The sequence below is a fragment of the Scylla paramamosain genome, chromosome 26 (genome assembly GCF_035594125.1).
Source record: "Scylla paramamosain isolate STU-SP2022 chromosome 26, ASM3559412v1, whole genome shotgun sequence".
Lineage (NCBI taxonomy): Eukaryota > Metazoa > Arthropoda > Malacostraca > Decapoda > Portunidae > Scylla > Scylla paramamosain.
Window position 1 is genome coordinate 105,364 of NC_087176.1, and position 13,624 is coordinate 118,987.

General features: G+C 43.0%; 1 long non-coding RNA gene across 1 annotated transcript; it reads right to left on the bottom strand.

Annotated features, from left to right (window-relative positions):
* Positions 1 to 2,131: 2,131 nt before the first annotated feature.
* On the bottom strand, positions 2,132 to 13,546 carry LOC135113526 (uncharacterized). Its single transcript, XR_010274865.1, has 7 exons — positions 12,784 to 13,546; positions 12,415 to 12,584; positions 11,974 to 12,236; positions 10,580 to 10,836; positions 5,534 to 5,703; positions 4,749 to 4,841; positions 2,132 to 3,846 (listed from the first exon to the last, which is right to left on the bottom strand). It is a non-coding gene; the product is annotated as an uncharacterized LOC135113526 (long non-coding RNA).
* Positions 13,547 to 13,624: the final 78 nt, after the last annotated feature.

Consider the following 13,624-nt stretch of genomic DNA (forward strand, 5'->3'; position numbering starts at 1 on the left):
TTGTAGCCTAACCATCCCTGCCAGCATGGTCAGATTCTTGGTAGTAACCTGAAATGCTCCTAGGTAGTGAGTATCATTGCACATAATGATCTTTACTTTGTCAGTAATTCAATGATACTGAATATTACTCTACTGGATTTTGCTCAGCACTGCTTGGTAACTTTTGGCCATAATCCCAGGTCTGGAATGATATGAAGCCATGTTTTTACATTCCATATGAGACAGGCAAGCACTATGCTTTGCCTGACTGATACCTGTACTTTACATTTATGACCCCAGGTAGTTCATCACTCTCTCTCTCTCTCTCTCTCTCTCTCTCTCTCTCTCTCTCTCTCTCTCTCTCTCTCTCTCTCTCTCTCTCTCTCTCTCTCTCTCTCTCTCTCTCTCTCTCTCTCTCTCTCTCTCTCTCTCTCTCTCTCTCTCTCTCTCTCTCTCTCTCTCTGTTTGGAATTATACTGTATATTAGGAAATATCATTAAAGAGTGTGTGTGTAAAAAGTGTTTGCATTATTGTGCATTTGATGTTATAGCCCCAGGTTCTTAAAGTTTTCTAGTTTCATGATTTATAAAGATTGCTATTTTTAATAAAGTTATTGAAATTGTTATTGAGTGTTTTTTATTGAACTCATTAGCTTTGTAATAGTGTGCGTCTCATCATGCATTCATTAATGATGTAGAGTGGAAATGTCCACTCCTATCATGCATAATATCAATGCATTATTGGTTTATGTTGTTATTTGTGTATAAATTGTAAAGTTATGCCAGTCTATTTTAGTACAAACTAAATATCAGCTGGAAGAGAGGACAGGTAATGGCACACTAAAACACAGGAAGGGACAATGATATAACCATCCAATTTAACAATACACAGAGGAAGAAGAATGAGAAAGCAATAAAAATGGATTATTTAATGGATGATTAATAGACCCTCATTTGTAATGTTATTTCAGGCAAGAATATTAAAAGAGACAGCTGGCTTGCCCTTTGTACTTGTTCAGCTTGCCCTTAGCACTTGTTCATACATGACAGAATGAGAGATCTATGGGTGGGGGTGACACCTGGAAATGGGTATGATTCATGAAGGGATTGATTGATTGGTTGACTGACTGATTAAGAAAAAAAAAACGTAGCAGTGGAGGGTGGGGGGGGGGGGAAGGCGCCCCCAACTTTCCAGTCATATATGGCGTGGAAGGGACAATACCAGCAAAGAAAAATATGAGAAAATGCATAATTTACTACAAAACCCAAAATGCGAAATAAAACCTTGCCAAATTGAACCTTCCCACGAAGGTAATGAATGGAGTTTTGATGCAATGAGCCACAGTTACTTAAAACACTCAACAAATATAACACCTGCCAAAAAAATAAAATAAATAAATAAAATCAATCAATAAATAAAGATAAAAACGCGAGAAAACCTTTAAATTATCACAACGCGAAATATACACACACGCTAAACTGGATGCGTCATTAATTAATATCCCCCCAATAGTTTATAGCCCCTCCCCTATTCATTGCTCCCCCCCCTCCCTGCCTTGAGGAACACCTTCACTTATGGCCTGCTGTTGGGTCAGATTTGAGCCATTTTAACCTCGAATTACATACAATACATACATACATATCGTCTCCTTGCAATAATTATAATAGTCTTCCTGGCTTAATTTTTGTTTATTCATTATTCCTTATGTATTTATTAATTATTTGTCATTTGTCTAATTCCTTGTTTTATTTAGCCTCGGTATTTAACTAAGCATTTTTTTTTTTCACTTTCTGACTGTGGCCCTTGCAATGAATGGCTTAATTGTTTATTTACTGTTCCTTACGTGTTTATTGATTATATGTGAGTTATTTATTTGATATTCATGATTTTTTTTTAACTTCGTATTTCTTTATATGATAGTTTTATCTTTTCGTGTTTTCTGGCTTAAGTTTTGTTTATTACTCCTTGTTTGTGTTATTAGGTGTGTCATTAATTATTTGTCTTATTTCTCGTAGTTTAATGGATTTTTTAGCACTTTAATTATTAGAGTTCCTCACCAGTCATTTTATTCGAGAGAGAGAGAGAGAGAGAGAGAGAGAGAGAGAGAGAGAGAGAGAGAGAGAGTCTAAATGAATGATAAAAAAAATAATAATCAGTTACAGTATTTTATTTATAAACAAGAACAATTCATGATAATAATAATAATAATAATAATAATAATAATAATATTTAAATACAAGGAGGAAAATGTGTAATAATAATAATAATAATAATAATAATAATAATAATAATAATAATAATAATAATAATAATAATAACTGCTTTTATCTTACTCACACAGATAAATAGTTTTATAAATAGTTTATTGACCATAAACATTGTGTACATACACACAAAATTAAATAGAACAGATAAAAATTTCAAAATGTAGTCAGTGACACACAGAAGACTGGTGACAAAACCTACTAAAGCCCATTAAATGATTGGGTGTCTCAAGTTTCCACATCATCAGTGGAACACTGCTTCTGAGCACTCAGGGATGGACAAGCTTTTCATGGCTTGTGTGAATGGAGACAAGACGTGTAGGGGATTTATTTGTTCTGTTTTTTCTTGTCCTACTCTCTCTTCCTCCCTCTTGACTCTTCCTTTGCTTCATCCTACTCTTTCTCTTGCTCATTCTTTCTCTCTCTCTCTCTCTCTGAACTTTTCAGACATAGCTCCTTATGATTTTTTGGCAATCCCAAACCTGTTGACAGTATCCTTATCTGAGAGCCAAGGAGACCATGCAGAATGTGGCAGCATACCTATCATTGGTTGCAGAAGCGTTTGAGCAGTGGAGTGATGGATGATTGTAGGAATGTGGTGGCACTGCTATCCACCATGACATTCATCCACATAACAGAACCATCTCACATGGTGCATTCAGCCTCAGGGAGAGGAACCTCTGTAGCCTTGGGCAGTAGCCCTTGGTCAGGTTTGCTCCAGAGTCAAACCTGCTTACCATCCGAGAATACCTTGGGGAGGAATGAGGAAGCCTTTTGCTCTGAACCCATGAAAATTGTTCAACCCTATAAGGGAAAAATATGAATGTTGAACAAATTGATGAGAAATGGAAGGATTAATGGGCTAAGTGTGTTGGATTACAGAGGGCTTTCTTTGAAGGACATTTTGAATGATACCATAATTTTGGCCCTTAGCCCAAGGTTGGATACTTCTGAACCGTTCTTGCATTTTTAAGCTAAGTAATATAAAATGCTCAATTAACAAAGGAAGGATAATGAAAAGATAAAACAAATCAGGAATTATATCAATTCATAGCTTTATCATAGTTCTAAGTCATAAATACTACAAAAATTAGTCAATCTCTTCAGAAATAATTATAAGATAAGCTTTAATAATAAAAAGTATGTATAAATAGATGAAATGTTGTCACCTTCACCAATGCCGGCTTCTTGTTATTCAGCACATGCTTGTGCTTCCTGAACACCGGTCTCATACTGGATAGAGACAGTAATGTATGGAGGTTTGATGCAATACAACATTTTATATAAGGATAAAAACTTGCATAAACTTCCTGTTTGTGTTTTTCTACTAAGGTGCAATTGTTAGGTGAGCATTTGCAACTTCCTACACTTAAACCATAACATCCCTACTACAGTGGCTCAGAGCCACACCATCACTTGTTGCTTGTCCACTAGTAAATAAGTTTTTTGTTTGTTCATTCTCATTCCTTCCCTATTTAAAACATCATTCCATCTTGTCATGGCCTCTTGAAGATCTTGTTGGCTTCCTGTCACGACAGCGACATCGTCTGCATAGGCCAGCATGATCTCTTTATCCTCCCTTACACACACTTCCTTCAGGCATCTGTCCATGTATATAATGAATAGCAAAGGAGAGAGCATCAATTATTCAATTATTCAATTATTCCTCACACACACACATACACACACACACACACACACACACACACACACACACACACACACACACACACACACACACACACAGGTAATAACAATAATATCTACCCTATATTGTAATGCACATTTTCATAATCACCACTGAATCATCATCATCATCATCATCAATATTTTTTATCAATAATATTAACAGTATTTATATATGTACATAGCATTACTATTATTACTACACACACACACACACACACACACACACACGTACATACACTCACCTCTCGGCAGGGGTGGTGGGGAACAGGAGGAGGAGGAGGAGGAGGAGGAGGAGGAGGAGGAGGAGGAGGAGGAGGAGGAGGAGGAGGAGGAGGAGGAGGAGGTGGACGAGGAGGAGGAGGAGGAGGAGGAGGAGGAGGAGGAGGAGGAGGAGGAGGAGGAGGAGGAGGAGGAGGAAGAGGAGGATTAACACTGTGTGAGTGACTGACAGACTGACTAACTGACTAACTCACTAACTGACTGAATGACTGACTAACTGACTGACTGAATGACTGACTAACTGACTAACTGAGTGACTGACTGACTGACTCACTGACTGATACATACATACATACAGACAGACACAAGTACACAAGAATAAAAAATAAAATACATAACTGAAAAATCATTGCAATACACAGACAGACAGACAGACCAATGACAGAAAGACAGACAGATGGAGACAAACTAAACAGATAGATAGATAGTGAAATGACCACACAAAACACACACACACACACACACACACACACACACACACACACACACACACACACACACACACACACACACACACACACACACACACGCACGCACCTGTTGAACATAGTAAGCTGTGGCACCAGGTTCAGACGGCCGCTCTACACAGCCTCGGACGCCTCCTGTGCCAACTCCTTGCATCGAACGAACCTGTGTAGACATGAAAGTAAGCAAGCAAGTGTTTATGGCTAATTATAATACTCAATATGCCAGTATCATCTCCAGCATCACCATCTGCTCACCACTGGGGCCTCTCCTGGGGAGAATTAGGAGAGTGAGAGAGGGGAGGGAGAGAGAGGGAGAGGAGAGGAAGAGAGAAGGGGAGTCTTGGAGATGGTTTGGGGTGAGTCTGGGATGGTCTGGATACATTGGGAATGAGAGAGAGAGAGAGAGAGAGAGAGAGAGAGAGAGAGAGAGAGAGAGAGAGAGAGAGAGAGAGAGAGAGAGAGAGAGAGAGAGAGAGAGAGAGAGAGAGAGAGAGAGAGAGAGAGAGAGAGAGAGAGAGAGAGAGAGAGAGAGAGAGAGAGAGAGAGAGAGAGAGAGAGAGAGAGAGAGAGAGAGAGAGAGAGAGAGAGAGACTGTGAAAGGCTGGAAGAGGCTGTGAGAAGTTGGGATGGACTGGAAGTCTTGGGGACAGTTTGGGGTAAGTCTGGAATGGTCTGGATACACTGGGAATGAGATAGAGTGAGAGAGAGAGGCTGTGAGTGGCTGTGAATAGCTGGGAGAGGGTGTGACAGGTTGTGAGAGGCTGAGAAAAGACAGTGAGAGGGTGGAGAAAATAATGGGAAACTGGAAAAATGAAAAGGAGAGATAGAAAGAGACACACAGGTAGACAGACACACCTGTAGGAAGGGCTCCTTAATATCCCCTTATCAGCTGGAGGGAGGGCTACAGGTAATAATCTTTTCTTCTTCCTTATCCGTGCCTCCTCCTCGTCCTCCTCTTCCTTTTCCTCCTCCACCTCGTACTCCGGAACTGGCGACCCCACCACCGGCACCTCCGACATGGCCTCCTGCGGGATGGTATGGTAGTTAGGGAACTGTCTGAGTTAGCGTGTGTGTGTATGTTGGTTAAGTTTGGTTAAGTGTTAAACAAAGAATGGTATTTTATATTAATTTCAATATTTATCTACTTATTATCTGTATTTTGAAGATACATGTAGCATTTGAACTGTAAACCTTTGTAATTGTCTGTCTCCTGCACACCCAGCTCCTCAACACCCCTGTGCCTGCAAATGGGTCACTGAACATTAAATAAACTTGTCTCAGTCCCCTACATACACACAAGTGGCTGGCCAAACACTGCATCAACACAAACAATGGATAAACAGTGGGAATCTGCTGGTCTGAGTCCCCTACATACACACAAGTGGCTGGCCAAACACTGCATCAACACAAACAGTGAATAAACAGTGAGAATCTGCTGGTCTGAGCCCCCAAAACACACTAGTGGCTGGCCAAACACTAGATCAACACAAACAGTGAATAAACAGTGGGAATCTGCTGGTCTGAGCCCCCAAAACACACAAGTGGCTGGCCAAACACTAGATCAACACAAACAGTGGATAAACAGTGGGAATCTGCTGGTCTGAGTCCCCTACATAAACACAAGTGGCTGGCCAAACACTAGATCAACTCAAACAGTGGATAAATAGTAGGAATCTGCTGGTCTGAGCCCCCAAAACACACAAGTGGTTGGCCAAACACTGCATCAACACAAACAGTGGATAAACAGTGGGAATCTGCTGGTCTGAGTCCCCTACATACACACAAGTGGCTGGCCAAACACTGCATCAACACAAACAGTGAATAAACAGTGGGAATCTGCTGGTCTGAGTCCCCTACATACACACAAGTGGCTGGCCAAACACTGCATCAACACAAACAGTGGATAAACAGTGGGAATCTGCTGGTCTGAGTCCCCTACATACACACAAGTGGCTGGCCAAACACTGCATCAACACAAACAATGGATAAACAGTGGGAATCTGCTGGTCTGAGTCCCCTACATACACACAAGTGGCTGGCCAAACACTAGATCAACACAAACAGTGAATAAACAGTGGGAATCTGCTGGTCTGAGTCCCCTACATACACACAAGTGGCTGGCCAAACACTAGATCAACACAAACAGTGAATAAACAGTGAGAATCTGCTGGTCTGAGCCCCCAAAACACACTAGTGGCTGGCCAAACACTAGATCAACACAAACAGTGAATAAACAGTGGGAATCTGCTGGTCTGAGCCCCCAAAACACACAAGTGGCTGGCCAAACACTAGATCAACACAAACAGTGGATAAACAGTGGGAATCTGCTGGTCTGAGTCCCCTACATAAACACAAGTGGCTGGCCAAACACTAGATCAACACAAACAGTGGATAAATAGTAGGAATCTGCTGGTCTGAGCCCCCAAAACACACAAGTGGCTGGCCAAACACTGCATCAACACAAACAGTGGATAAACAGTGGGAATCTGCTGGTCTGAGTCCGCTACATACACACAAGTGGCTGGCCAAATACTGCATCAACACAAACAGTGAATAAACAGTGGGAATCTGCTGGTCTGAGTCCCCTACATACACACAAGTGGCTGGCCAAACACTGCATCAACACAAACAGTGGATAAACAGTGGGAATCTGCTGGTCTGAGTCCCCTACATACACACAAGTGGCTGGCTAAACACTGCATCAACACAAACAATGGATAAACAGTGGGAATCTGCTGGTCTGAGTCCCCTACATACACACAAGTGGCTGGCCAAACACTAGATCAACACAAACAGTGAATAAACAGTGAGAATCTGCTGGTCTGAGCCCCCAAAACACACTAGTGGCTGGCCAAACACTAGATCAACACAAACAGTGAATAAACAGTGGGAATCTGCTGGTCTGAGCCCCCAAAACACACAAATGGCTGGCCAAACACTAGATCAACACAAACAGTGGATAAACAGTGGGAATCTGCTGGTCTGAGTCCCCTACATAAACACAAGTGGCTGGCCAAACACTAGATCAACACAAACAGTGGATAAATAGTAGGAATCTGCTGGTCTGAGCCCCCAAAACACACAAGTGGCTGGCCAAACACTGCATCAACACAAACAGTGGATAAACAGTGGGAATCTGCTGGTCTGAGTCCGCTACATACACACAAGTGGCTGGCCAAATACTGCATCAACACAAACAGTGAATAAACAGTGGGAATCTGCTGGTCTGAGTCCCCTACATACACACAAGTGGCTGGCCAAACACTGCATCAACACAAACAGTGGATAAACAGTGGGAATCTGCTGGTCTGAGTCCCCTACATACACACAAGTGGCTGGCTAAACACTGCATCAACACAAACAATGGATAAACAGTGGGAATCTGCTGGTCTGAGTCCCCTACATACACACAAGTGGCTGGCCAAACACTAGATCAACACAAACAGTGAATAAACAGTGAGAATCTGCTGGTCTGAGCCCCCAAAACACACAAGTGGCTGGCCAAACACTAGATCAACACAAACAGTGAATAAACAGTGGGAATCTGCTGGTCTGAGCCCCCAAAACACACAACTGGCTGGCCAAACACTAGATCAACACAAACAGTGGATAAACAGTGGGAATCTGCTGGTCTGAATCCCCTACATAAACACAAGTGGCTGGCCAAACACTAGATCAACACAAACAGTGGATAAATAGTAGGAATCTGCTGGTCTGAGCCCCCAAAACACACAAGTGGCTGACCAAACACTGCATCAACACAAACAGTGGATAAACAGTGGGAATCTGCTGGTCTGAGTCCGCTACATACACACAAGTGGCTGGCCAAATACTGCATCAACACAAACAGTGAATAAACAGTGGGAATCTGCTGGTCTGAGTCCCCTACATACACACAAGTGGCTGGCCAAACACTGCATCAACACAAACAGTGGATAAACAGTGGGAATCTGCTGGTCTGAGTCCCCTACATACACACAAGTGGCTGGCTAAACACTGCATCAACACAAACAATGGATAAACAGTGGGAATCTGCTGGTCTGAGTCCCCTACATACACACAAGTGGCTGGCCAAACACTGCATCAACACAAACAGTGGATAAACAGTGGGAATCTGCTGGTCTGAGTCCCCTACATACACACAAGTGGCTGGCTAAACACTGCATTAACACAAACAATGGATAAACAGTGGGAATCTGCTGGTCTGAGTCCCCTACATACACACAAGTGGCTGGCCAAACACTAGATCAACACAAACAGTGAATAAACAGTGAGAATCTGCTGGTCTGAGCCCCCAAAACACACAAGTGGCTGGCCAAACACTAGATCAACACAAACAGTGAATAAACAGTGGGAATCTGCTGGTCTGAGCCCCCAAAACACACAACTGGCTGGCCAAACACTAGATCAACACAAACAGTGGATAAACAGTGGGAATCTGCTGGTCTGAATCCCCTACATAAACACAAGTGGCTGGCCAAACACTAGATCAACACAAACAGTGGATAAATAGTAGGAATCTGCTGGTCTGAGCCCCCAAAACACACAAGTGGCTGACCAAACACTGCATCAACACAAACAGTGGATAAACAGTGGGAATCTGCTGGTCTGAGTCCGCTACATACACACAAGTGGCTGGCCAAATACTGCATCAACACAAACAGTGAATAAACAGTGGGAATCTGCTGGTCTGAGTCCCCTACATACACACAAGTGGCTGGCCAAACACTGCATCAACACAAACAGTGGATAAACAGTGGGAATCTGCTGGTCTGAGTCCCCTACATACACACAAGTGGCTGGCCAAACACTGCATCAACACAAACAATGGATAAACAGTGGGAATCTGCTGGTCTGAGTCCCCTACATACACACAAGTGGCTGGCCAAACACTAGATCAACACAAACAGTGAATAAACAGTGAGAATCTGCTGGTCTGAGCCCCCAAAACACACAAGTGGCTGGCCAAACACTAAATCAACACAAACAGTGAATAAACAGTGGGAATCTGCTGGTCTGAGCCCCCAAAACACACAACTGGCTGGCCAAACACTAGATCAACACAAACAGTGGATAAACAGTGGGAATCTGCTGGTCTGAATCCCCTACATAAACACAAGTGGCTGGCCAAACACTAGATCAACACAAACAGTGGATAAATAGTAGGAATCTGCTGGTCTGAGCCCCCAAAACACACAAGTGGCTGACCAAACACTGCATCAACACAAACAGTGGATAAACAGTGGGAATCTGCTGGTCTGAGTCCGCTACATACACACAAGTGGCTGGCCAAATACTGCATCAACACAAACAGTGAATAAACAGTGGGAATCTGCTGGTCTGAGTCCCCTACATACACACAAGTGGCTGGCCAAACACTGCATCAACACAAACAGTGGATAAACAGTGGGAATCTGCTGGTCTGAGCCCCCAAAACACACAAGTGGCTGGCCAGACACTGCGTCAACACAAACAGTGAATAAACAGTGGGAATCTGCTGGTCTGAGCCCCCAAAACACACAAGTGGCTGGCCAGACACTTCATCAACACAAACAGTGAATAAACAGTGGGAATCTGCTGGTCTGAGCCCCCAAAACACACTAGTGGCTGGCCAGACACTGCATAGGCACAGATGGGGAGCTGGTTTGGCCTGACAGCACCCTCCAGTATTCATGTAAATTCTGGCTACCATTTGCAATTCTATTTTGGGGAGCCACACCTCAGAGAGTCTCTTTTATTGAAGTTTTGTCCCCCCCACGGCTGGCTGGCCTACATAACAAAATAAATAGATAATGTTTTTTTTTTCTCAGTTAGAAGACTTTTTCATCTCTACCTGTTGAAATAAGATTATCTCGGAAAGTTTAAAAATGATGCATTACTACTACTACTACTACTACTTACCCTGAACAATACCTCATCCTCAGCATCAGAGGACGGCCCCTCCCCCTCCTCACTGACTAACTGTTGTTGTTGTTGCAGTTGTTGTTGTAACAGAATCAACCTCTTCCTCTCCCTCTCTCTCTGACGTGCCTCCCTCCTGGCCTCCCTCTCTCTCCTCCTCCTCTCCTTCCTCTCCCTCCTCTCTTGCTTCTCTCTCTCTCTCTCGCTGCTGCTGCAATCTCTGGGTCCACCATGTCCTCGTTGATCCTCGGGATTTGCTGCAAAAGGAGGGAGAGAGTGAGTGAGTGGAAGTGGGAGAGAGGATGAGAGAGAAGGGTAAAACTATTATTGTAAGAGAGAGAGAGAGAGAGAGAGAGAGAGAGAGAGAGAGAGAGAGAGAGAGAGAGAGAGAGAGAGAGAGAGAGAGAGAGAGAGAGAGAGAGAGAGAGAGAGAGAGAGAGAAATATGTAGCAGTAATAATAATAATAATAATAATAATAATAATAATAATAATAATAATAATAATAATAATAATAATAATAATAATAATAATAATATCTAAAACATTCTCTCTCTCTCTCTCTCTCTCTCTCTCTCTCTTTCTCCTAGTGCAACCTACACTCATAAATTATTTCTTGCCCCAAAAAAGCTAATGTGGAATAAGACAAACAGTAACAAGTCCGAACATAGCAGTGGATCTTAAACTCCTAGAAACTGGAGACATTACTGTATTCCAGACCTTGGCGTTTGTATACAAAGCTCTTAATACAAACACAAGAGACACGGGCTCATGATATTCAGTTAAGACAGACAGGTAACTTGAGGACACCCTTCTGCTGAACCTCCCGTGCCCAACAGAGTGTTGTCTCACGAGGAACCAAGCACTGGACCCGGCTCTCGGACACAGTTAAAAACAAACCATTACATTCCTTTAAATTACTGATAAAACAACACTTAACAAGTAATTATTCATTGTATTTATTAGTTTTCAAATTGTAATCAGCTCTACTATTATAAACATATGTAATTGTTTGTAATTTGTAATAGTTATTATTATTATTATTATTATTATTTACTTTTGTTATTGATATAATTCTTTTTTGCATGTATCTATAATTTGATTGGGTTAAAGTTATGAATTACTTACTAAATAATTATGTACTGTCTTTTCTTTTTTTTTTTCATGATAGCTGAATAAAACACTGGTCTTAAACCTTAGTGTAAAATATTCATTAGTCCACAAAGACCTTGTGCTCCATGGACTGGCCATCACATATCAGAATGTCTATATACCAGTCTGTCTGTATATATTAACACCAATATATATCATTTAATCAATCAATCACTCTGTAAGGAAAATATAGACAAATAAATACAATAACAACAGATGTATATACACTCTCTCTCTCTCTCACCTGCTGAGGAGGGAGATAAGCCAAGCCACAGCTAACCCAGGTGTGTGTGGCCCACCTCCACCTCCCATCACCCCCGCTGGCAGCACCGCAGGGGGCAGGAGGGGGTGAGGGATGACTGGGCAGGGGTCACAGGGAGAGGGGTGGCTGGGGCAGGGGTCTGGGGCTGGGGTCGGGGGAAAGCCTGGGACTCCGACCACTTGCATGACCCGACCAACTCCAACGACTTCTGCCCCTAATACCTGCGTGTTGTCAGCTGGAACAACCTGAGAGGAAGGAGGTGCTCAGAAGTAGTAGTAGTAGTAGTAGTAGTAGTAGTAGTAGTAGTAAGATTGATTTTCTATCTCTGTCTCTCCTTTCTGTATGTAAAAAACTTTCTCTCTCTCTCTCTCTCTCTCTCTCTCTCTCTCTCTCTCTCTCTCTCTCTCTCTCTCTCTCTCTCACCTGTATGACATTCCCTGCCTGCACTATCATGGGGAAGTGGGGCTGCGGGGCTGAGGCATCTTGGGGCAACACCTGAAGCATGTTCCCCACTCGAATAACCCTTGTTGTGGCGGTGGTGGCAGTGGTGGTGGTGGCGTCAGTCCCCTTGGCTGCATCGTAAGGTACTGGAACTGTTGGGAGGAGGGGGTTAGTTTGGGCGGCCACGCCCCGGGGACTTAGCCTTGGGAGGAGAGCGTGCCCAAAGGGGGCAGGGACCGGTTCTTGTAGGGGCTGCGGGCACACGCGGGAGGGCGGCCCTGGGGAGAAAGCTACTAGATTCGTTCAAAGCATATCTAAACCTAACAGAACACTATTTACAAATAAACCCACCTGTTATAATTAGCTTGTGCAACAGTTTGAGGGCGAAGGTAAGGAGTGAGGAGCCACTGCTTACAGGGATAGCCACTGTCCCCGGGAAGGTAGCATCCTGCAGGTACATGTTGTTCCTCAAACATCAGTTTGAGTGCTGACTTATCTAGTATTCTTGCATCGTTGACTGAGCCAGGCCACCTTGCCACAATGTCAAGAATCTTATAGTGAGCATCAAATACTACTTGCACATTTATGCTGTGATAGCGTTTCCTGTTCACATATACATGTTCATCGACATGAGGAGACACAATTCTTATATGAGTGCCATCAATCACTCCCACAACACCGGGAAACTGAGTTACTTGCATGAACTCTGCCTGTTTTTGCTGCACTTCACGCTGGGTGTGAGGGAAAGCCACGAACTGGCAGATTACTTCTGGGTCAGCCAGTGCATCAATTGTCTGTGATATTGCACGGCTGATAGTGGGCTGCGTTGTTCCAAAATCATCACAACTGCACTGTTGCATTTTTCCTGTGGCTAAATATCGTAATGTGATGGCCACCATCTCAGGGGTCAAGGCTCTATTTCTTTCAGTTTTACTTTGCAGCTTGTCTCTCACTATATCAGTCACTGCAACAATACCAGCACGGTCCAATCTGAATCTTTTCAGTAACTCAGCATCGTCGTACTCAGCGAAAATATCTCTTCTCACTCTGTAGGTGCGCCGCTGACGTTGTTGTGCCGCCTTCCTGCTAACGGCTGGGTTCATCATGCTCTAAATAAATTTTCCACCTACCTTTAATAATCTGTTGGAGGTAACTTGTGGAAAGAGAAAGAAAAGTGCATTATTTTTATGCA